This window comes from Anomalospiza imberbis, chromosome 2 (assembly GCF_031753505.1).
Source record: "Anomalospiza imberbis isolate Cuckoo-Finch-1a 21T00152 chromosome 2, ASM3175350v1, whole genome shotgun sequence".
NCBI lineage: Eukaryota > Metazoa > Chordata > Aves > Passeriformes > Viduidae > Anomalospiza > Anomalospiza imberbis.
The window spans coordinates 36,253,085-36,277,675 of record NC_089682.1 but is presented as its reverse complement, the minus strand read 5'-3'; the positions used below and the strand labels follow the sequence as shown (position 1 = coordinate 36,277,675).

The 24,591-nt window shown below is 37.5% G+C and overlaps 1 long non-coding RNA gene across 1 annotated transcript; it reads left to right on the top strand.

The window, feature by feature from the left end:
* Nucleotides 1-21,346: 21,346 nt before the first annotated feature.
* Nucleotides 21,347-24,125, top strand: LOC137466127 (uncharacterized). Its single transcript, XR_010995010.1, has 3 exons — nt 21,347-21,536; nt 21,632-21,727; nt 23,969-24,125. It is a non-coding gene; the product is annotated as an uncharacterized lncRNA (long non-coding RNA).
* The last annotated feature ends 466 nt before the right edge of the window (nt 24,126-24,591 follow it).

The following is a 24,591-nucleotide window of genomic DNA, read 5'->3' as shown; positions in this document are numbered from 1 at the left end:
GTGCTAATGAACAAGTTCTCACATATCTCATATAAACACTAGCCTGAAACATTCCAAATCTCTGAAAGGCTTTACTTTGTTGCAGCCAATGAGCACTTTAATAAAATATTGCCTCATACTTCCTCATTGAACCAGTTATGAGAGCTTTGGTGACTTAAGGAACACCAACCTGGCTGAGGCAGTGAAGAGCTGAATTTTTATCATGGACAAATGGTGTCAAGTCTTTGACTCGGGGTTTTTATGTGAATAATATCTGAAATACTTTCACTGGCAGCCCAGATTTTCTTCCTTGCATGTTCTAGCATGACAGCACAACAGTGAAAGTAGGTGCCCCATTTGAACATCCGCTGCCAAATCAAGCCTACCGTTTCCAACACCTGTCATACTTCTGGGATATTTTTTCAACTCTTTGAAAAAACTCTGGGCAGTTCTGGTAGAAGAAAGCGAGCAAAGCCAGTTCAATTGCAGTAAAGTTTCCATTTGTGCAGCAAGCAAAGCCACTCAGCTCTATGGTAACAATAGATTTACAAATCTCATCACTTGTGAGGGAAAATTATTTATATACAGTTGCTTGAAAAGTAATTTGAGTTGATATATCATTTGGCACTTCATTAAATCCTTTTCACCATTATGTGAAAGTACAGTCCCATCAATTGTTATCTGCTTCTTCTTGGTCACTGCAATGTACATCATTCATGTCATCTTCATAATATATTGCGTGTTATTTTCTTATACATTATACATACAGGTATTTCTTTGTGTGTATGTATCCTATGCATTATATTTCTACATTCACACACATGTGTGCATAAAAGTATCTATACAAAGAGAAAATCTGTGTGTGTGTCTGTGTGTACAGAAGGAATGAACCTCAAATTAATGTTTCATGGTGTGGTTGTTGTTATTTCTGGTGCAAGGGATGATCACATAACACATTTGCCAAGATGCTGTGGAATATTTTTTTGTGGGTTCTATGAAATGCTTCCCTGTATTAAACCTATTTGTGAGTGTATTCTTACAAACCAAACAGGCTGAAAAACAATGTAAATAAGACATGATTTTCACATACTGTATTAATTTTACTCCTTGCTGTGACATCATCCTTTTTTTTTTTTTTAATTTGGTGATGTTTTGGTCTTTCTGTTCATGATTACAATATAGCCACTTCTAACAAAATTTGAAGTAACTTTTGGACTTATTTCATATACTTAGGAAGGTGAGACCCTGGCTGCATTCTCCAAGGGCTTTTTGCCTTTTATAATTTTCTGCAGCATCATCAGTCACAGATGAGGTGAACCTTGCACTCTGTAGTGCCAGGCCTGCAGGCAGCTGTTAAGGATTTCTGCTGCTGTGACTACATGCAGAACTCTTCATTGCTGAGTGTCTTCCTGACTGCAAATGGGTAATTTTTAGTTTCATTTCTCTACTTGAATTCTATTGTTTTACAGGTTTGTTTTCTGGGAGTGCCACACTGGTGTCTAATTCTGTCCTTGAGACATGAGCTCTGTCACAGCTGAGCACGTATAGCATCTCTTGTGGTGTGTGAGAGACAGAATGGTCACTCCTCCTTTAAACTTAGAGAGCTAAAATATATCCTCTGTCACTCTGTGCCTCTCTTTACTTTCTCTGCAGAGAAACAGCATTGAAAGGAAAACTGCAGACCATGACTGCAAACTACCATAAAACCTGTAATAAAGCAAAAAGAACTTAAATACTTCAGACTTACATTTCACCAAGCTGCAGGAGTCCTCATCCATTATCTTTATAATTCTACCTGCTAATGAGTTCTGTGACTTCCTTCTGGACCAAAATGCGGCTTATCAACATTAATGAACCTTTATCACTTTTCCCTTAAAAAGTTTGTGGTCTGAGCCTTTGGGCTGCAGGAGTGTTGCTAAGACAGATGCTTTACAAAGAGCTGCTAGTCTTGTGCAGCCAAAGGTTTGACAATCTAAGGGGTTACTGAGACCATTTTCCTGTGTAATTTCACATTCCTTAGGTGTCTCCTTCAGGGAAAAGGAAAGATATGATACCCAGCCTAGTTTTATCAGTAACCTGAGAGAGATTATGGAAAAAATATTTATTTTGTTACAGGTCAAAACGGGACATTTCATCTAAGTGTTTTCTAGAAATTTTTTTTAACACTATTGCATCTCAAGTCCTGCAAATATATCAGTATACAAACATGAATAGTAGTTGACATAAAAATGCCTGCATTTGTGTTTCTTAGACAAGCTACCTAATCAGTTAAAGGAGTTATTTATTCAAACACCTATTCAGAAGTTGAAAAAATTTCAGGCTTGGAGATGCATTATTTTATGGATTGAATTTAAAACTGCAGCTGACTTCACACCGAGGTATAGGTCCTGGTTTAAAGAATGAGATGAGACTATGCTTTCTCCTGACATTTTTGATTGGATTAATATTGGGTACAAATACAACTATTCTGTATCTCTGAACACAGACATTTTTCAGAAGGACAAAAATGCACGCTTGTTTAAATATTAGGTATCTGTGTCAAATGTTCCTTTTGTACGAATTCTCCCAGTATATTGGCATTATCCAGGTTTAACTTACTGCATTTCTACTTGAGGAATCCGAAACCCATTATTTGCCGGCTTCGGTTTTTTAACATTGATAGTTTTGTCACGTCATTCATTACACCCTTCTGCTTCTCTTTGGAAAGCATTACTCCACTGGAAAGGAGCAATGGGATTTCATGACAGCAGCACGTTAGCCAAGACAATCGATTACAGTTGTAATTTCTCACAGCTGTTTTAACCCGGTGGGTTTAAATTGATATCCAAGTAGGTTTTAAGAGACTTCACGGAACGGAGGTGCATCGCCACTCTACATACGCTTGTCTTCCTGACAGCCCAACGTATTATCTGAAAGGAAGCACCATATGGCTTCAACTCAGATGAGACAGCACCACTGTGTGCTAGATGAATGTCTCTAAAGCTGAGCAGCAGAACTATAATGCACCATGCTAAAGTGCATATGTGAGGAAACCAAAAGTGTTATAAACACAGGTGACAGCCTGGCAGGCTTTTCTGGAAGTATCACCTGTTCTCTCAGGATGATGCATGATGAATAGACATTGGCTGTGCACGTTCTTCATCCTTCCTTAGTGTTTGGTGGTGTTTATGCTACATATGTGCTTGAGTTCTTTTGTAATAATGTTAGTTTTGACTTCTAAAGACCTCTGCACTAAATTACATTCCTTTATTTTAGCTGATTGACTCTAAATTTGTGGGAAATGCGTGTATTATAGAGAAAGTTTCTCAAAAGTTGTGTTTCCCACTGGATTGTCACAGCAGTTGATATATGGCCTCATGTTATGTGTAAAAGTTAGCACTGTACAAAACCCACTCCAACTCACATGAAATCTATTAACAACTGGCTCAAATAAGAAATCTCACAAAGAAATTCAATACAAGCATTTTTACGGGGGTCATGGAAAGATTTGAGTTTTGCCGCTGTTATTCAGTAAGTTGCTGATGCCTTGGCTTTTGCAAACTGATGCTTTGTCACTTTTCACCCAAATATCCTGGTGTTTGATATTTTGCTGAAATATCTGTAGAAAATTTTGTCAGAGTGGGTTATGATAATGCTTCCACTGGGGAAGTAAAGTTTAAGAGAAGGAAGAAAATGTATTTCTTATACGAGACAACTTTTCTTTTTAAAACACAAATACCATGGTCACTAGAGGCAAGTTTAACACTTATTTCTTTTGAGCCTAGTTGGTGACACTTTTGCAATGGGATGGGTGTCCAGCTGAGACATTCCTGCCTTTGAAAAAATAAGATTTTCTTGAGGTATTATTGAAAAAATGCTATTTCTTTAACCCACCTGTTGGCTGTTAATTAATTTTGACTAATGATGCCTTTTGTTCCCCTCATTTTTTATTGTACACTAGATGTGTTTGTTTTGTTGCTATTGCTGAAGTTTTTTTAATCCTGTATCAACTGTGATTTCACAAGTGCTAGGGCAGCATTTTCCAGCAGACTGAACTTAAAATTTTACAACTGGAGGTGAAAGCTGATCCAGTGCCCAGGCTGTCAGCTACCCAGTCCCAACACAACACACTGTCAAGCAACTCTAATTTATGCAACCTTTGTGAGGTATGATGGAAAAATAGCACCCTGACACATCTGTTGCCATCATTCTTCTTCATCACTGATATCAGCTGTGAAAATATAGTCCAGAACTTCAGTGCTTCCACCTTCTGCACAGAGCTGATGCTAAAATTCCATTTGTGGAGCAGGGAGACATGGAGAAAAAAGTCCTGAAAGCAGTGAGTGTTTTCCCTTTCTTTGCTGGACTATTTCTTGAGAAAATGGTGTCATTATCTAGTATGTTAAAGCAGAAGTATAACATAAAGTTGTTAACAAGAAGACACTGAAAATTAGGTTACTGAAGACCTGACTTTGACAGTTGTGAAAGTTGTCCTACAGGTCTGGCCAAGTTCATCTGTTCTCTGCTGAACATCCTAATATGGTCCAGAATCTTTTAAGCTTTCTTCTTCCCCTGCAGCCACCGGAGCAAAAGACCTCAGTGCTCAACAGCTCAATCATAAGAAGGCTTAGGCAGTATGGAAAGGAAAACAGATCTGGTAATACAAAAAAGAAGTGTTTTATGCCCTTTGTGAATGCTGGCTATTCACCTCAAAGGCTGTGTAGTTTTCATGCTACCCATTAAAAAACAGCTGTAGAAAATACTAAGTCCATTGGGGAATAAACAAAAGTCACACAAAGTATAGTAGAATTACAAGATAAAATATAATAAAAATGTATACATGTTCAAGATTTTTTTTATCATAGTGCTAAACTGACCTTGGTTTTCATTGCCACAGGATGAATAAACAGAGAGATATTGATGTAGAAGCAAGTCTAAAAAGATATAGGCAGTTCTCCGTTTAGATGACATATTGTTTTCTGCTTAGAGTAGCATAAATTCCTATGAAGGTTCTCTGGCTTCATGCTTCAAGAGAGGAAATAAATTTTATGCCTTTATTTAAATTACTTGATATATAGAAAACAAAAACAGATAATTGATTTGGACCATAATATGATTATGTTTTACTCTAGGCATTATTGTACTAATAATTCTAAAATCTTTGAAGTGCCTCATTCAGGTTAGATGGGTTTTGTTTTAATTGCACAGGATAATCTTAATAAGAATGTCTTAATCATCTTTTAATGTCAGAAAATAAGTACAAATAATAATGACTTCATGTATAGCAATGAAGTTTTGTGATATCAGGATGTATATTTTCTTTTTCTTCTAATTTGTTAGTTGGAGGTCAGCACTAACAGACATTAAATTTGAAATTGTGTTCTCAGTCCTGAAAAAAATCCAACTTTTTTTTTTTTTTTTCATAAAAATAAGAGCTCTAATTCAACAGCACTGACTGCCTCAGTAGTTACAAGAAAAGAGCAGAACCGCCAGTCACAATAATTCCCACACAAACAGTGAGGAGCCAGATCTCTACCTGTAGGTATACATTTTTATGACCATCCTTTGTGAAATTTTTCATGCTCCAAGATAATATATCAGGCAAGCACAGTGACTAATAGCTGCACTTTTTGGACATTTTTGGATTTATTTTGACTCATTTTGAAAGGTGTTATAGAGTGCTCAATTTTAATGTTTTGGGTTTCATCACAGGCTTGGTGTTTGCTCATTTGGCTTCTCTTTTTCTAAGAATTTCCTTTTTCTTATGCAGTTTCTTTCAGTTGATTGCCAAGAAGATAAACATTTATACTGGATTTCTAAAGCGATGAGATGTCTTCAGTATTAATGCATTGATTGCCACAATTGGAGTAATTGATCATGAGGTCTGTAAATTGAGAGATTGTATAGTGGTACTCATTTCCTTTGGCTTTTAGACTTGTGAAGATGAATAAATTTCTCCACTGAGTTCCAAATAACAATGTCTGCCTGTACTCTTGAAAAGTAAGTCTCAGCAAGCAGCAGTGGTCACGTAGGCAGAGTTCCCCTGGTCTTCCAAGCTGACAGAATTTTCTCCCTGAAATTTATTTATCCATACACTCATGGGTGAATGAAATATCTTTTAAATTGTGCAATTTTCCTAAGTATTGAAAACACATAGACGTTGTCTCATACATTTACAACTAACATGTCTGGTGGTTATTACAAAAAAAAAAACTCTTATCAGCCCTATTAGGCCAAAAATTGCCTAGGTATTTTGGTTCATTTGCAGCTATCACTGTGAGCAAAGTGGAATCATTTAAAGAGAGTTTTGATGGGCTGACCAAATAAGTTGTATAAAATAAATAATTGCACAGATTTCTTTAATCTGTTTCCCCTTCCTACTGCCCCTCTCCTTCCAGTTCCCTGAGATTCATTCCTTCATTTCTTCTTTCCTTACATTTATTTATGGCTTTCTCCACCAGTCTCTCTTTTCCTTTGTGTCTCTGAGGTTTCCTCCAAGGAAAGCCTTCCTATGTTTTACCATCATTTTTTCAGGGCACACGCTCTCAACATATACATTGAGAAACAGAAAAGCATCATTTACTGTCACTGTCTCTGCAGGCTATATGAGTTCCATTTTCACATTTTCATTTATGTTTTTAAACCCCTCAGATTCATCTTCAATCAGGTCTGCTTCCTCTTAGGATCCCTGGTACAGCAGAAGAATGTGATTATTCAAGGAACTGCAATTCAGGTTAAAAGTGGAGATAAACTCAAAACATTTCTGTTGAGGACCAAGAAAGTATAGAAAGGAGAGAAATTCAAAGCAGGGAGTCAGGCTGAAGAGGCAAACACCAAGAGCCAACCAAAAACCCATAAATTGTCTAATTGAGAACTTTGAGAGTTCCCTGCATCATGCCTGTGGCTGCTTTTCCAGATAGTTCACTAACACATCCCATCTGCAATGAGAGCTTGCACTCACCAGCATCTTTAACTTTTTTCACATGAACATTTCATGAACAAAATATTTTTTGTGCTTCCTCATCCATGATGTGGTAAAAAGCAACTCGTAAATAGAGCTTAACACATAGTCCAAAATAGTTTCCAATGAAATATTTTTAAACTACAAAGGGTTAAAATATCTCATTTCTACACCACTGTCCCAAACAGTGCCACTGTCTGTCTTTCTCTTTCCTATATTCCTTCTTTTTATTCCTCTGCCTTATTTAGGTTTCCAGTCCTATTCAAGGTGGAAAACAATCCTAACTGGGAAGCTGATGTGAACAGACATTTAGGTGACATGACTACGTAGGAGGAAAGAGCTGTAGCAGGTAGGAAAAACAAAATGTAATATAATGCTAAAAAATGTCTTTTGTTCAGGACATCCACACAGTTTAAAACACAATGAAATCAGTTTCATATGGCAATTTTATAGAAAAGTCGCCTTAACTACCATTATGTTTTACAGTGTTTTTCAGGTTTTTTTTTGTTTTGTTTTTTTTTTTTTTACTCTTGTGAGGGGGGATTGCAATCTTCTTCTGATCATCGAAAACTATTTCCATTCTTGTTCACTTTAAATACATTTCACCGTTCAGGCCTTTAACTAACTCAGTAAAAGGGTTCAGATCTGAACTCCATCACTCCATTGACTGAACTTTGCAATTTAAAACTAATGTGCTGTTGCACTGTCTACAGGCACTCCTAATGGACAACTTTAACATTGTTTAGATGCCAGGTAATTTGTTACAACCTGAATTTCCTCTTCTACTTAATGGCTGAAAGTTAAATGTTTGCCATCAAAACCAGTGGTCTGTTGAACATTGATCCATGTGAGAACAGTGAACCTATGTCTCTGCAAATTTGTAAGTCATCTAAGAGGCAAAGCAAAGCTGACCTCGTAATGTCAAATCCCATTTAGAGCTGGTGAATAGGTTGGAAAGAAGGTACTTGATATCTTTTGAGCAGTATTAAAAATACACAACTGTGCAGAGGGATGAAAGCCTCGCTAAATTAATGTAGGGAGTCTGGCCTTTCCAAATAATTTATAGTTGAATTTTGTGTTTTAGGAGGAATGGGATGCAGTTAATAATTGTTGTGACTTCAGTAAACAGTTTCTGAGCACACAGGCTTCCAGGTAAGTGTTAGAAGCTGTAGCTTTGCCCTTCTGTGTATACCATTTTATTTTAAATTGTCTTTCCTTAAACCTCATTAGTAATTGCACTTTCTAACTTCACTCAAAAGTGATATCTCACATCCCTTAGCTAAAGCATCCATTTGGAGTTGAAATGGATCTCTAACTGCATTTTACTAAAATATGAAACTTTCATTTAGTCTATATTTTACTTAAATTCTTCTTATTCACTAGTTACAGGCCACAGGAGCATCTCAGCATAGACTGATGAGGCTGGGGCTGATGCCCCACTCAAGACTAGTGTTTCCATTTCCCTGCCAGGTGTCTGTATTGTCCTCTCTCGATAAATTCACTCTCCTGGATGTCAGCTATGAAACTTTTGGGGCTTCCAGACTTGCACCTTTAAGATCTGACTCACACAGCTTGCGATTTGCTGCATAATTTACTGGATAGCTATCCACTTTATTTGGCTAAACTAGCAAGCATCGTTGCTGTTTAATGTTAATTTTTGCATAATGGGAATTAAATTTTTAAGGACTTTTTTTAAAACAAAAAAGCTTAAAAACTGAAAATGAGAATGTTTAGGTACTAAAGCTTTTGCTTATAGGGATTGCAAAGGCTCTGAGCAAATGCAAGAAAGATCTTCATCCACTCTCTTTCCAGAGTGTCACTGCACTGATTTAAACGCATATATACTGGCAACACCTGGGGCAGGATTTGAAATGGAAATCAAAAGTTTTTTTGAAGGGCAGTAGCAATTTATCAGAATTGTCAGAGACCAGTGAAGAGGATGGTTGCTGGATATAAAAACATGATATGACTCTGATGGTTGTGTGTGCTAATATATTTATGAATTTGGGCAGAAAGATGATCGGACACTTCATCTGTGCCTAATGCAATTTCATGCAGATTCTCACCAGTTGTGACCCCTTTGCATTGCTCCAGAATGTTATGCCTGAAATAGCTTGCCCTCTTCATCCCAGTATTTTTTATTAGGCTTCTTCTGTGGCCAAAACCTACAAAATCTAACTATGCAGCCTGTGGAGTGCAATGCTTTCTGAGGAATTTAAGTGGAGCCAAAAACCAGGCTCCAATTAGACAGCTTGCTACATTCTCACCATGGAGAGGAGACAGCATGTAAACTACCCATATGCATTAATTATAATCTCCTCCCCTGCTTTCCATTTTTCAGCTTGCCAACTCTCCCCAAAATTAATTCTCCTGCCCTTCCTTTGAGGCTAAGATTAGGAGGTTTTGCCCCCTGAAATTAAAAGGAGATGGGCACAGCCAAAAAAAGCTGGTCTTTGGGGACCCAATCAGGCTGGTGTGTGTGGTTTTTTGTTGGGTTCTTTTTGTTTTGTTTTTCTTTTTCACTGAGTCACTGGTGGTTAAGAGTGAGAGTGGGGAACAATTAGTGTTTTCATAAAACTTAGACCTAGGGCTGAGGAGAGAGCAGGAAGCCATATATCTGTGGTGAGTAAGCCTCAAGAGCCATAATTTCCCTGTTTGTTTCAGATGAGATGAGTGCCACCCTGTTGTTTGTTTTATAAACTGTTTAATAAAGTGTAATGTTTATTAACAGTAATCCATTAAGATCATCTCCTCTGAGACCTTTCCTGTACCGTCAGTGCTCTGCACTTCAATGAGGAACCCAGTTTTATTTTCCTCTTGTTTCTTGTTTTGCACCAATTCAGAAACTTTAATGATTTTATCTGAACTTTTATACCATGCTGCATAGAGAAAGAGATCTTAAAGCTGTTTAGGCAACCTCTGCCAGCTTCAGACGTGTCATACAGAAAAATAATGAAGTCTAAAATATGTGTATGTGAGCCCCATCGTCTGAAATTGTAACAGCTCCATTTCCTTGCGAGGATGTGGGAAAATTAGCTGTGCTATGTCATGTGGTGGATCAAGGTGGGAGGTAGCACAGGTGGTCATAACAACTGCAAAGGTTTTATTACAGAAGGCTCTGCTCATTTTTAATAAAATTGTCCTTGAAACCCAGCTAGCCAGAAATTAATAGGAAGCTTGCAATGATTTTTTTCTTTTTCCTCAGGAAAGCACTCTGAAATTTCACATAGTGAAAATCACTCATCAGTGCATCTAAACCAAGTTTTATTTTAAAATACAGTTTTTAATTAAAGTTTGCAATTCTGAGCCTGCTGCTAGTACCTGATATCTTGCTAAAAGGTCACAGCACCGGTGGCATTAATGGCATGAGAACCTGATATAGGAGATTATGAATGTTCAAATTGCCTTTCAGTGCAAGTGTATCATTAGGAGGGGCTGCAGGCATTCCTGGCTGAGGGCAGGTTTAGTGATGGGAGCGAGGTGCTTGTTCTTTGTCACAGGAACCAGACTTTTTCCTCGGGTGGGTGTGAGTAGGGAAGGGGCAAATACTTGTCCATGGTCTCAGGTCCCTCCTTTGAGGAGGGTGTTGCTCCAGCAGCCCCAGCAGAGGTGTGGTGGGCAGGTGGGGATGGTGACTGGAGGGCAGTCGTGCCCTAACCCCTGGAGATAACAGGGGCACAAACATCCCCTCCTGCCCAAGCCTTATGAGTTGCCCTTACCAAGAGCAGGAGCCGCTTCATGTGGCTTGTGTCCCTTACCCTTCAGGTGACAAAAGTGACTTTGCCTGTAGTGCTGGAAAGCCTTCAACTGGATTGGTTCCAGTTGTATCTTGAGATGTAAACAGAAGATCCTTGAGCTGCTTTACTGCAGCTGACAGCAATACAGGGGGACTATGGAGCTTTGGGCACTTGCCAGAGGAGAGAGGAGGTGCAGCTACTCTCAGAGTGACGTTGTAGAGAGCTAAAGAGAAACAAATTTAATTTGGAAGATGTGAAAGGACCTCACAAAGTGAGGCAGAAGTAGATGTTTCTTGCTGGGAGGGGGCTGGCATTGCTGTATTCTGAGCTCCTGAGGCAGCCCACTGTCACACCTCCTGCCTCTGGAGCTTATCCGAAGTAAAGCAGAGCGATGAACTTTGCACAGCAGCGTGAGTAACTTTGGTGCTGCCTGAGCCAGCAACCTGGAGCTGCTGCTGTGCAGGGCAGGCAAAGGACAAGACTTGAAAATCCTCCAGCTTGGCATGGAGGAAGATGCTAAGGAGGCCTTAGAGCCAGTGTTCTCCAGCAGTAAGCACAAGACTAAGCCGTCTGCAAACAACCCCAAGGATAGATTGGGCACAGCCTTATTACTCTGGTCATAACTCTGAATTACTATTACTTTAAAAATATATTGGTCTAGTGAAAGCTGAAATTAAGTGGAACATATTGCCACTGCCCTCAGGGATCTGGCACGGAACCACCACTGAAAGCAGAAATGATCGTTTGCAAACAGAACAGAAACCAGAACTCTGAGAGTCAGAGGCACTCGCTTCAGAACATCTGCCAGATGAGCCATGGCATAAGCTGCAGCGTCAGATTATATGTGTTGGGCTGTTGGGTTTTGTTGCTATTTTCTTTTAAAATTGCTGTTTGGTCTCATATAATCCATGAATCTTTGCCAAAGACAGTGCTGAGGGTGAAGATCCAGATGAAGTAATTATGTCTAGCACAGGGTTTCTGAAAGAATATATTTCCAAACTTGTGTTATCGATATGAAAGTGAGTTAGCAGTAGCAGATTTTTCTAAGTACAAAGGTGATCAGAATGCTTCAGAAAATAAACAAACAAAAAAAAAAAGGGCACCCTTGAAAGGTTTTTGTTAAGGAATGCAAAATCTGAGCCATAGCTTCAGCCATATTGAGGAAACCACCATGCCAAAAAATACTACCTGCAATTGCTAAAAGTAGCTATAGAGTGAGGTTTTAAAAATAGTCTCTCTGCTTACTTTTCTTGCATAGAGAAAAAACTACTTGTTATAAACAATTATTCTTATTTTATTAAGTATTCTTTCTGTAAGAAGGTAAACCAAGTAAATTTTCTAATTTGGAGCCTTGGGAACTACAACACTTTTCAAAGAAGTCATCTGTGGAAATTGGTGGTGACAACACAGGCCTTAGGTAGGTCACACTGGTATCAAAAAGGGACTTTTTTCATTGCAGAGGAATTCTTGCTCAGGCAGAAGAGGTTATGGCAGTGTAAGGCAAAATGGGAGGGAAGCAAAGGTCTTTGTGCCCAAGACAGTTTGATATGGGAAATAACCTCCCCTTGATGAGCTGGCTGAGCCTGGGGACGTGATTTATCTGGTGCTAATGAGCTTTCTGCTGCCTCCAAACACCTGAGACAACACAGGGTGTCTCAGAGATTAGCTGACTACAGTTAGGAACTTGCTTTCTTGTGCTGGAGACTTTTTATTACCCTGACTGCCATTAGGGCTGTGTTTGGTTGAGGAAGGTGGAGGAAGAGGAAAACTGTTATTCTAAGAAGATCTTTGTGCAGAGGTCTGTGTTAGAGGTTCAAGGCCAAGAAATAGATCTTAGAAACTGAATGAGTTTCTCAATACAGCTTTTGTGTTGCTCAGCAGCCAGGAAAACAACCTAAGGATAATGGCTTTTGAGAAAGGTAAAGACTAAATAACTTTCGGTTTTCTCATTAAAATCTTCTCATTATTTAGAAAGATATTCGCCTAAGACAGCAAAATACTTTTTTGTATTTCAGACTTCCTCTGAACTTGGGCCTCTGAAAAGTTTAAACTGTTAAGCATACTGAAAGAACAAAAAAATGGAAGGAACTGCTTGCTCCAGCTAACAAAGCACACCCAGTAATTAAATCCAGGCTGCATTATCCCCCCACCCTACACGCAGCCTGAGGATGCTGATGTGGCCAGTACCAGGCTACTCTGTATTAGTGAGTGACACACAGTCTTCATACTTATGAAAAGAAGTACAGTCACTGATAAGCCTCTCGATCTGCCTCGTCCTTTTAACAACAAAGTTAACCAGTGGAAGAGGCTTTGCATGTAAATGAGGTTCTCTTCAGGTTTCAAATCTAATCAAAGTGGAATTCAACTTTCTTCTAAAGGATATGCAAAACTAGTTGGTCAAACATCCTTCAGCCTCTAAGTTTATCACCAGCCTGACGTCAGTCTGGAAATCCCAACTTTCTTAAGAGATGACAAATGTTATCTGCCAATCTCTTCCACTGAATAAACTCTGTTTGATCTGCATTAATCACACTTGGCAGAAGCTGTTCAAGCCTGCTAGCAGCAATCCTGGTGAGCAGCTTGGCATCATTGCTTAATAATGAAGTGGAACAGTATGAAAAAAAAACATGAAGGAGCCTCCTTTTCATTGCCACCCCAAAGTTAATGAAACACACATTAAAATGTATGGTTTGAAATATTTAATAGATCTGAAACTGTCTTCTTGTAATCATATTATTGCTCTCAAGGGCAAAACATATCCTTTTCCTTTTCCCTTTTCTGCTATAATGCTATGTGTCAGAAGTGCACAGAAATAGAAATACCAGATATTTCTGTAATTTTTGATACTTTTTATCATTTTAATAAATGAGTGTTTGATGTCCTGAATTAATCTTCACAAATTTTGGCCAAGAATGTTTGAGTCATTATTGCTTTCACTCCAGTATGATGAAAAACAGTTCAGAGTTCAACAATTCCTGCCATTTTCCTTAGTAAGAAGAGAGGGCCTGGGACAGGTCTGTGCATCACTTCAGCCCAGCAAACCCTATTTTGTGATGGGTTCTCCAGATATTTAAGCAGTGACTGGAACACATGCTGAGAATTTCCACAAAAATTCTCTGCCTGGTTGCAGGTTCTCATCCAGCAAATGCTTCAAAACAGTTTTGACTTTGCTTGGGTGTGTGGCTGCACTAAACTCAATGGGACAGTTGACATGGGAGAAATCTAGCCCAGAAATAAGGAATTGATAGAAATATCTATGAAAGTACTCAGGGAGAGTGAGAAATGTAACCTCCGGGGGGGTTACATAGCACCTGCCTTGGTTTGGAATAAACGGGAAGAGGGAGTAATAAAGGAAGTGAGCAGAGAGGGAAGTACAGAAAATGGAGTCACAGCACTGAAAAATGAGATGTAAGAACGGAAGAGAAAAGAGCAGAGGAGGCAAAGTGAGAACAGTGGAAATATTTTGTTTACTTGTGGCTAGATGGGGAAAATAATGTTTTTTAAGAAGGGAAAGATCTCCAAAACCTCCCATAGAGTTTCTGGCTGTGCAGGGCCTGCTCAGCAATGACTCACAATGTTCTGCTGAGGAATCTCTCTTGTAAAAAAGAACATTGGCAAAACTAGTGTGATTGACAAAGGAAAAAACACCAATTAACTTTTCTCCCCTAAAAAAGATAGTAGACTTCTCCAGAGACATTAACAATATTTCCATGTTAGGAGTGTGCAGGGAAGTAAGGATAACATTGCTGATCTTCTTTATAAGTGTTAATTCATCTCAGCTTAAGCCTTGAATTTTTGAGACTAAAAGACAACTTAAACACAGTTTTTTCAAAGCACCTTCATCACTTTGTGAGCCTCTGGACCTTTTCCTAAACTTTTATTTCTGAAGGTCGAAGTTACTTTAAAACAGATTGATAAGTAAAAAAAGCATATTCTATCCTAGTATTCCAACAGATTCAGTGAATCCATCCTGTTTAAAATATAAACTTCTTCCTCTAGCCTATAATATACACTACTATTGGCTTTTTCTAATTAAAAACTGTGTAATTTGAACCCTGAGAGACACACGCCCTCTGAAATCATATAACATTGTAATTAAAGTAACAATGAACCTTTTTTTCCTCAGGAATTTATTACATTGCACAAAAATTTATTACAGAAGGGAAAGGCTTAGAATGAATAAAAAATTAAGAAATGATGGCATAAACATACATTAGATAAGATAGTAGCATGATGTATGACACTTTTTCTGAAGTTTGTATATGCAGACAAAGAAATCAAGAAGGAATTAATTAAGTTATCACATTTTTGGAAGATAGGTCTAAATACTTCAGTTTAGTGCTGGCCACAGAAGCTACTTTCATTCTTAAAACAAACAAGTTAATTACTGAAATCTCACTTGGATGCTTGAGCTTGCACATTAGACACTTGGAAGTCTATGAAAATATTTAATTAATTTCTAGTGGGCCAAAATATTTCCTATTACTGGTAACATGTGTTTTCTTTCTTGAAGACACCTACACTGGTGCCTCATGAATTTACAGGGATTTGCTACATATTCATCTCCCTGGAAATACACTTTTGGTTCTGCCCACAAATAACATGTTTTTAATTCTATTTCATTAAAGAATTGCAGTATCCATATGGCAATATATATGTAATGCACAGTATATTAATTCAAATTACTCTCCCCTCTCTAAGAAACTGTCAGTTTAATGAGACATCACAAATAAAGTGCAATCTGAAAAAAAAATCTCTCACCTATAATTGCTCAAAGCATGCATTCTCTCTCCAAGCTTCATTTTCACTGCATGTGTAATGTTTTTTAAGTGGTGTTGAATGTAATGCTTTTTACTCTGAACACTCTTCACTTCCTGGCTCGAGTTTCCTTCTTGATATTAGAGGGAAAAGTTGAAATTGCTTCTAGACATGTAGGGAAAGCACTAGAATACAGATTAAATTCTTTACAAGGTTTGACAAGTCAGGAGTCCACTATCTCAGAAGCAGTTAGGCTACTCAATAATGAGGCAATGTTAATTAATTCATGTGCTTGTACTGGAGCATCCTTTTACAAACTTATGTATAAATATATGTATATACATATATATGTGTGTATATATGTATATACATATATATGTGTATATATGTATAAATATATGAAGTGACTAAGGCCACATTCTTTTGTTTTTGTTATTCAAAGGAGCATTTTCTAAAGCCTCTACCTAAAACTGAATCTGACCACACAAAACAGGAAAATATAATAAAAGGAAAGAATTTATATGACAAGAAAGAAATGTATGAAAGAAGACTTATCAAAAAAGTATGGACCCAGCATAAGGGCTGGTATGGAAACAAAAAATTATGGATAAAATTTTCAAAAGTATTTTATTCCCAGGTTCCAAAATGGTAGACTACACTGAATTGAATTTTACATCCATCTGTTGGAATGTCTTCTCTCAGACACATTTTAAACCCAGAGTCTAAAAGCAGCTATTGTCCAAATGCATTTTTGTTAGGAACTTTTGTATCTAAATGTAGATGGTGAGACAAGAATAATTTATAATGGCATGATATATACATATTGGTAACCACACCATCTCACATTCTTTTTTTTTTATGTTTTTTTGGGGGGGGGGTTGTGTAAATGGCAAGGTTCCTGCAATTTCATTTCCCTTAAAACAACTGTATGGTTGGAAAAGGATAATTTATGAGGAGCTGTGCTGTTTTGAAAACATGCAGCTTTTAGTATCAATCTGAATTTTTCAGATAAAGGGTAAAAATTGTATTGAGTAATATAGAAAACAGAAGACCTTTTCAAAGGTTAATGTAAATAGCAGGAAACCATTTAGACCATTCTTTTTTATTATTATTTTGTTTATTAAGATTAAAGGACTTACTGCTGTTCTGAAGTGAAACTTCAGTATCCTGGGGAAGGAAAAAACCTTTGGTTAGGAATTCAGGTACTGCTTACAGACACATGCTCCATGCTGTAAAATTTCTGAGGATACTGCTACAGAGGATGCTTAAAAACTTGCAAGATTATTGTCAAGTTGGAAATCTTTCCTCACTTCAGCATAGGTTTTATTAGCCATATATTTATACCTTAGACAAAATGGTTATTATTTATGAATAAATTCACTTAGCAAATCCAAATTAAATTGGTAAGTACTCTGCTGTATTTCTTTCAGAACATCTTATCATTGCAGGATAGACAGAACAGTTAAGGACCTGGAGATTAGGAGGTGATCTCAGGATAATGAACAATGAATGCATGTGCATGCTGGCTAGATGGACTTGATCAAGATGTTATAAACATCATTGTCAAGGAGGTGTAAAATTGATGGAAATATGCTTCTGAAGATGCCTCATCAGGATTTCTGGTAAGCACGTTTTTGGCTTCATTTTCTGCTGTAATCTTTGGTGTGAACAACCAAATCATTCCCCAGATTTTAACCTCCTGACTACAAGAAGCTGGAATGCTGAGGTAAATGTATTTATCTTCCCAAGGGAAGTGAACCAGGCATTGCCAATGAGAGCTCGAGAGCTACCAGTCTGAATTTTCCTCCTGTATGGATTTGACTCTCTGGGTAACCTGCCAGGTCTCTCTCCTCACCTTTTTTTCTTTTTCTCAAGTTTCAGGTTTGCTGTTGGTCTTCTCTTGTGCTTGTTAAAACAGTGTCAGTCCTGATGACCATGGCTGTGTTTTTACTGTAAACTTATCTAGAAATTCTGATGGAACTTGAAGTGAAAACAAGAAAACAAATAGAGTCTGGTCAGAGTGATGGCAGATTTACTTGTTTTCCAGGTAGCTGAGACTGACTCATTTCTTTCCAAATAAATGCTGGCTTTCTTTGAGCAAAACCACATTAGAGTAGATAAAATGACATGAGAACCTTTAAAAACCCAAGCACAGCATTAAAATGCATTGTCACTTAAAAATCCCAATTAAAAACAAAACAGAAACAGACATAGTATACTTGAAGTATGGGATCACATATGCTGCAGATAAAACTAACAAAGCATCACCTGACTTGTGGAACAGAAAAGAAACCTTGTTTGAACATAAACAAAAGAATCTGACAGGATTATTTTTGGCCTGTTTTTAGAGAAACAGAAATGCAGACAGCTGACTACAACACATGCATTTAGAAGCAATGGTTAGAATCATTACTCTTGATAATTAGAAACAACTGCAATTTTTTTCAATATTGAGATATATGGACAATCACCCAGGAGTAATATTTCCCTTTTTTGACATATGGGAAATTTTTTCCTTTAATTCAACAGTGAGAGTTATACTGTGGAATCTAGAATTTGGAAGAACATGGATTTGAACATGTACAAGTGCAGGTTTAATATTTCTTTTAATACAAATAGCCAAGATTCTTTTACCTCTTGGTTTAACCCTCACATAAGGTCATGGTTCTTCCTTGCAATTATTTTGTACCGTTATTACCTAGGGGGGAAAAAAAGCATCAAAATGTGAACGTGTCACAGTTATGATGATGAACACAGGGACCTGTCTTGGCAGTGTTATATATTTGTAAAAATGCTTGCCAAAAAGATATGATAATATTGCCACATCAGATCTCTCAGTCAATACAGATTCCCTTTAAGAACCTTGGCTATTATTTCTTTAGGGAGTTGATTTGATTGTTCATTGGCCTAGGAGCTCACACAGCAGATCTTCCTCTGTTTATACTCATGGGATTTTCAAACACTCCCCAGTTTGCTGGAGATAAACTAGACAGATATATGTAAGCTAATTTGATTATTTGTTACAACAAGGTTAATTTGATTATTATGACTTTGAGGTTTTGAGATCCAACTCTGTCATCATTTATCTTGCCAGGTGATGTTTTTTTCCTAAGAATTTCAAAAATAGGACCAGTCCAGGGTTAACTGTATGTTTGACTTCCCACAGTGTTGATTCCAAGGTATCTCACTCAGGCATCCGACCACCAGCAATCTCCTTTGTCCCTGTGGCCTTCATCCCTTGCTGTGAGGATGAGTTTATGAATTAAATCCCTTGCCATAATCAGCTTAACAACTCTGAATTTAAGTTACTGTTTACAGTTGCTGTTGTCTCTCAGGGCTGACAGAGTTAATGGCAGCCTTCATAAAGCCCATCAGTGTTTTTTCTGTAGGCAGAATAACTGCAAGGAAAAAAAAAAAAAAACAGTGAAGCTAAGAACAAGATGATTAAACAAGCATCTTTAAACAAGGCATGATACATAGCAGGTAATAGCAGTGAAACAACTGAGACCTTGTTTCCTGCTTTGTCTTCAGATGCATGTCCTGCTGTGAGCTCGTGGCTAATTGTTTAAAATATTTCCCTCTAGCCTCTTCCTTTATTTTTTTGTTCCTTCTGTATTCATGACCAGCAACAGTCTCACACTGGTGCAAGCAGTTAAGTCTGAACAAGTAGCAGACTGATCCATTCCTTGTAGTCCTTGTCCTTATAGCAATGGACATAGAGAAGTTTCATCTTTAACTGAATATGTGGAAAAGAGAACCACATTTTCCATGATGTAATTGCACCTGAGCTTTTTAATAGAGACAATGAAGGAAGCATACATTTGTTATTGACTGGGGAAGGAAAGCTAAATGCTTTGTCATCTGGGGATTTTATCGAACAGCACTCTGAAATATTCTAAAATGAAAGTGAGCAGCCTGGTCCATGTATTGGAAAAGGAGAGAATGATTTGAATTAAATTCGCTACTCTGGTTTCTAAGACAGTATTGGTCATCACAACCTTGGAGGTAAAAAAGGTGTAATTGCTTTCCTGCAATTATAGGTGGAGTTCATATAGAAATAGTTCCTAAAAAGATGAGGGAAGTATCCACCAGCAGCAAACTATTGCAAGCCAAATTATCTGCCCATAGAAATAGATACAACCCCATTGACACTAGAGGAGTTTTATCCACTTATAATAGCAAAGATCTGCCTTCTTACTGAGGTTTGTTGTTGTACACAGTCTGCCCCGGGGTCACTCTGTAATTACTATAGAAAATAGTGTACTCACTTGATAACTTCTTCGAGCAGAAAAGCAATTAGCCTGCCAAATGACTTGATGTTCCTAAGAAGGTACTGGAGTTCTGGAGGCTGGAGGTTTTATCAGAAATAAGTGGAAGAGGGAAAAAATCTGGTTGGCAGAGTACAAAGGAGAGGGCTGACTAGGGAGATAGAGATGGCCACTTTAGGAATTACAGCTCCCAGCAAAAACTCAAAGCTTTGAGGCAACACCAAACTCAGAAAAATACTTTGCTGCCAGCTAATGGTACAGGGTCTTTGCAGTAGTGGGAAAAACACCTGGAGATTCTGCCTGAACAACTTCCCCAGGCTATTCTAGGCTGGTGAGTAGTAGCCACGTTCTACAAGATCAGTTGTCACATCTTTCTGATCTAAAATATTATTGGTGCAAAAAGGAAAGAGATCCTTTTGTACAGAAGCATTACAACCTTATGACTATCATTGCTAATGTGTAAAATGCTGCTTGACCAGTGCTTCAGCCAAATCCAAGTTTGCTGGATTGGGATGGTGCTGGTGTAATCTCAGTTTATCGGGCACAAAGGCAGAGATGGAAATGTTAGTGGCTATCTCAGATTGTTGCAGTATTGTTATCACAATAGCACAAAGTATTATTTTGTTATGGAAATCAAGACAATTTCTCTCAAACAGAAAATAGATGCAACACATGATGGACTGTGCAACGTCTGAAAAAACTGCTTAGGCGGTTGGGAATTGAAGAATAAATTAAAGTGCAGCAACCCTAAAGAATAATAACCATTTTTTGACTCTATTAGAGAGGAAAATGATTTTGCAAACTGTGATTTACCTGGTTCCATAGAGCAGGCTGTATTGCAAGCCTCTGTTGCATTTTCTTTTCTCTTTATAACTCTCAAAAACCAAATTTGAATCAATATGATGTGGAATATTGGAATGTCAGTATCTATTGAAAATGAACTGGTTTATGCTGATCTGATCTAATTAAAATCAATGCAGATAGCTTTAGAAAAGTGTTTTCTTTTGAGGATGAAGCCATATAGGGTTATTGGGTAAATAAAATGCTCCAAATTGTCTGCTTTTTTCGAGAAAATGTTTATGTGATTGAATCTCTGTTTATCAATGGCTAATGTTCTTTTTTGTTCCATGCAAACTAGATTAAAAATGAAAAGACTCATAAATCACACTAAAATTTATTTTAAGAGACGGGACTACACATATATAAATATGTAAAATAATTTTTTTCAGACCTGCACATTGCTGACATTAGTTGGAAGAAATAGAATGTTAAGTGCACATATATCTGAAAGCTTTATGTTGCTAGATGCAGGAGAAATAGTAAGATTGTATTTTCCCATCTACTTTCAAAAAATGAAAACAAAACACCAGCCATTTAATAACACAAACTCATTTTAAAATCCCAGTCAAGTTCCTAGAAGGCTCCTACCAGCCTGATTTGAGTTTTGTAAAAGTCACTGTAAATTCGAAAGAAAGTAAATCTGTGCAATGCAATGCCTCTAAGGAGACAAGGAATGCAGACTAGATCTAAGGAAAAGGAGGGCTGATGTTTTCTTCAGACTAGAATGCACATTATCTAAGTTCATAAATTCTTCTTGAAATCTTCATTTTTTAAGGTAGAAAAAAAGGGAGGAGTGGGAAGCAGTTGCAAGTTGATATTTTTTTAAAGGAAACTTTTAAAATTAGTTTTCACTTTCATTTTAAAAGGAGAAATATACTTTCAGTGTTCAAGAAAGTAAATTCTGGTTAAATTTAAGTGGCCATCAAGCAGTTTCAAGACAGAATTCACTTCATGCATCATCTCAGAGGATTTATGACATCAGGAGTTCTAGCTACTCCTCAGAGACTGCAGCTGGTGGGAGGCTTCCTGAGAGAGCAAGAGAAACAGGAGCTCAGAAAATGTAGAATATCTCATAAGCACCAATGATTTTATCCTTTCCTATTTCCTAGCTTTTGTTGGGACAAAATCCTGCAGATTCATGTGCATGGGTCCTACAGATCTCATCTAAAAGAGTGAAATCTCCATGGTAAGGAGAACACTTACAGGTAAAGTTTTATAATAGAGGCATACTTTTGAGAATGTATCACTTTTCAGGGATATAAGATGTAAGAATAAATGTAATGAAGTAGTTAAGTTCAAGTGTAAGCCTGTCATTGCTGCAAGCTGGGAGTAAGAGTTGTAGCCAGCAGAGTTCAGTCTGCAAGTATTTGACATCCATATGCAATGTCAAATAATTTTCTAGGGCCAGATAGTCATGAATAAAAGTTCATACATTAATTCCACAGTTTTCTCTGCTACAATTTTTAATGAGTTCTCTCACTTAGATATTTACATAAGGCAGCCTGTTAAAAATTAAATTGAGATGCTTCCACCATAAATCTGAACATGCTGTAACATCAAACTCTGCTTGGGCAAAGTAAACTTTTAGAGATTTTTTTTTAGCGACATTTAGTTTTTTTTGCATTGGTTTTGGAATGCAATTTAATGAAAGTTTTTTTGATCTTGGAAAGGTTCTTTAGATACTTTGAAGAAAACCTTGCTTTCAGTCTACACTCTGCTGTAATGACTGTAAATGACATTGTATTTGTCCCTCAGCCCCTTCATTCCAGTATAAAACATTTAGTGGTGAGGCTTGTGCAAGATAGGCTGTGTACATTCACAAGTAAAAACAGTTTTAATGAAATTATGTCAGCTAATTGTGACAGCACAACTTGGAGTAATGCTTGTCCTGTCACTGTAGAAAACTGTACCAAGGGGAAAATGTCATGGGATTATCAGAGGCGACTCCTGATACGAGGAGTCTTGCCTACTTTCTGTATTTCCACCTATGGAAGTTTCACAAACTCACCCTCTTGTAAATCACTGGGCTTGCTTTGATGCATCCCCTGCTTTTGATTGCATTTACAGCTACTCTTCTTCTCTCATTCCACATGCACTCCCAAATTACCCATCCTGACAGCTGTTTGCAGTGAGCCAACATCACAGTTTTAATGAGCTGGTTTGTGATTTTTTTTCTCTGAAGACATATCAGGCATTGCAGACCTCTAATTAGTGGTACTTATAGTTAAAGTTCAATAGTCAAGTCTTTTGAGGCATTAAGAGATTATATTCTTTAATAGCTCTGAAATTAATGAAAAACATCCTTTTTGCTTCTCATTTCTCAGCTTTACCAATATCAGGATATAATTTGGTGTCATGGAATGTGTGCATTATGTCTTCAAGAGGCTATACTGGTGCATTGGCATGTCAACAGAACAGGGGAAAAGCTCTTGTCTATCAAAGAACAATGAAACCCATAAAACTGAGTGAATCAAAATGAATGTCTGTGTGTGTGTTTGTTTCTGTCAGGGACAACTTTATCCTTGGCTATGATCTTGCAATAGATCAAGTTGTCCCTTCTCGTTCATTTGGCTGACAGCAGAGCCAAAACTTGCTGAAACTTTTTTTTCATTCCTCACGTTTCCTTTCACATTTTTTTTAAACTTCATTTTTCTCTCTTCCTCTCCAGAGATCCATCACAGCAGCATGCAGCTCCCAAGTGTAATCTTTGATTTGTTTGGCAGTGTATGTCTAAATCAAAGAGAAGGGGCAGAAAGTATCCTGACTGATGTGCAACCTTATAATGATTTTCTTCCATAATCCCTCTCAGAGTGTCATTCAAGGAAAAGCTAAATAATTACTTTAAAACAAGACCTCAGAGTTCTGCATGTCAAAAGCTCATTCTGTATCTCAGTTGCAAGAAATAGTCTGTCTTGTCAAACAGTCAATTAAAGAAAAAACAAACAACCAAATAACAACTCAAAATCCATAACAAAAAGGAGCCAAAAACTTGAAATATTCCCTAACAAATCAGTAATCCCAGCTACTTGGAGTAGTCATAAAAATTGATCCCAGGTACCCTAAATATTCCTTTCTGTGATTAATGTGTTAGAGCAAAAGTCAATGAAGACTGTCTTGAGTTATTTTCCCACCAAATTAAGGGTATTGAGTTGTCAATACACCTCAGGCTTTACAGATCTTATCAGATGTAGCTAAAATCTGCAGTGTAAGAGCATTTTTTCCTACTGTAGTGTTCAAATGAAGAGCAATTTTAAGTGTTTGTTGTCAGCATCAAAAACATTCAGCAAATTTTAGGCTCTTTTTCTTCAAAGAAAAGAGCCTAAAATTTCTTCATTCTTTGCTTATGTTTTGTAATTATGGAGTATATTTATTTATCTGTAAGGTTTGCAATTCTACTTCCAACAGGTTTCTTTCCTAGATATATCACTTTGCTTACTCGATTGCAGCATATTTTGTCATATTTAAAGAAGAACCCCTCAGTCCCTGAGTGCAGCTCTCCCAGGTTTTAAGCCAGTGTAAAGGAAACATCCCAGTACATCTGCATGAGCTGCATTCCTGTGATAAACTTGTAGCAGAAGAAAAGTTGTCAACATGTGCATTTCTTCAAAGGTGAGTCATTTTTCCTATCTCTCTCAAGTTCTTCACAATTTTTTATGTACTTTTGGCTTTGGCCATGTACCTTGCTGGACAGCCTCAAGTGGTGTATTGAGAAGAACACTTGCAAGCTGAGCCATAAATCCCCAAATGTCCATTTCAGTCTGGAGACCCCCTTGGCACCCAAACTTTTATCTTCTAAGCTGTTTGAGTTCTGTGAATACCCAGCAGCACAGCCATCATGCCTGAGCTAATGGCAACAATTTCATGCCCTAGGACCATTTTCTATGCTGTGAGAAGTTTGTTCTGCTGGGCAAATTCAGAGTACTGCCTTTGTAATTACAGGAGTGATAGGCACTTCAAAACCATAACCAGAGGAAATTATATCAGTCTCTAATTTTTTAACAACTTAACCCATCTCCTATCTAGGAAATGAAAGACTTTCTTTCTTAAATATCACCTTATATTGCTTTCC